Below are 1,918 nucleotides of genomic sequence, written 5' to 3'. Positions count from 1 at the left end.
TCTAGACTTATCCAAAGTCTTGGTGAGTAATTTTTTAAAATTTACACTTTTACCCCCGTAAAAGTCAAAAAATACATTTTTGCCCCAAAAACTGAAAAATTGCCCATAGACATATTTTTCATCCCTTATACTCATACATTCTCCAATTTGTCAATTTGATCTAAATTCTCTCAAAATCTCAAATTTTATCCGTGGGTGGAAAAATTACGATTTTTGCCCCTACACTCCAGAAATCACCGAAATTAAACTTTTTCACTGCCAAACCCTCAAATTATACTCCAATACTCAAATCATACTCCAATAAGTTAAATGGGGCCAAAAAAAAATCTTTTCTCAAAATTTCCATTTTGTCTTCATGTGGCAAATGACCATTTTGCCCTTGGATAGTGAAAATTTCGGTTTGACTCCAAATTGATCCTCGAACTCCGAATTACCATTTTGAGTCATCCTTGAACTGTGAAACTCTTAATTCACCTCAAAATTCCTATTTGAATTAGTTCGAGGCTTAATCGACTTAATGGTACCATTACGGGCAATATTGTCTTTTAACGATTCCTCGAACTTCCTAAACATGCAAACATTCTATTGAGCATATAAATGACGTCATAATTATTTTATAGAACAGGGTTTGACATTAGTAAAATCATGTGCTAACTATTATATCCCATTAGTAAGACCATAAAACTAGTTCTACTATCGATTATCCCACTCCCCAAGGACTATTTCGTAGCTTTTAAAACATTTTTTAAAAATGATCAAAGATTTCATTTCGTTCTTAAATTGATGCTCTTCAAATAAATAAACCAAAACATTCATAAAACAATGTTTGTCATATGTATAACTCAAATCATTCATAAATCGATTTTCCATCATATAAGTAAACCAAATCATTCATAAATCATTATTCATCATATTATTAAGCCCAAAACAAAAAATAATCATATGCTTGACCCCATTTTCATATACTGAAAATAATGAAATAAAACGTTGGATTTTTTTTTTCATGAAATATACATATATGATAGTTTCGAAACAAATAAAGTGTGTGAAGATATAGTTATCTTTCTTTGTTCTAACAAACTCGCTTCTTGCCAAAATAATTAAAAACCTAATAACAATCATTTAAACATATTGAAACAATATAACTCTCTAAAATCTATTTATCACGTGAAATTACACAAAATAACCCAAACTCTCCTAAATTAGAAATTTAGACAGCTTGCAGATCATTCATTAAAATGACCATATCTTAAGGTATGAAACTCGAAATAGAGGTTCATTTAATGCGTTGGAAACTAGATTTAATAATTTTTATAACCATATAAATGTCAACACTCAGTTCACTGTAGGAAAAGTGTAGAAAATTTTCAAAATTTCCCTTGGTGTTGTTGCTAGGCAGTTTACACTATTTTTACAAAAAAAAAAAATCATATCTTCACATAGGAAACTGGAAATCCAAATCCATTTGATTTGTTAGAAAATAGACTCATGTAACTTTTTAATCATATATAATTCAACTGATGAAACTCCATACATCATTTCATAATTAAACTCAAAGTGACTGAACAGTACATGATACTTGATTCTACAAGTAGATTATCATTTTCAATTTCAATCCAAATTCTTCTAAATCAATCAAATATTTTTTTTTGATTTAAAAGAGGGTTTTACTCACCTTATAATGATGAATCCAGCAATGACTTTTAATTTTAATTCTCCAAACTTGCTCTTGAAAATCCCCAAATCTTACCACAAAGAGAGATTTTTGTGAAATTCACTTTAAAGCATTTGTGTTCTCAACCAAATGAAAAGTGGTTGCTAAAACTTAAGTGATTTATTTATATTAACCCTGGTTTATACTCTAATAAACCCTAGCATAAGACTATGGTTTGGGCTCAATTATTTTTAATTAACTTGA

Source organism: Theobroma cacao, chromosome 4 (assembly GCF_000208745.1).
Source record: "Theobroma cacao cultivar B97-61/B2 chromosome 4, Criollo_cocoa_genome_V2, whole genome shotgun sequence".
NCBI classification, from domain to species: domain Eukaryota; kingdom Viridiplantae; phylum Streptophyta; class Magnoliopsida; order Malvales; family Malvaceae; genus Theobroma; species Theobroma cacao.
This window is presented reverse-complemented; position numbering follows the sequence as displayed.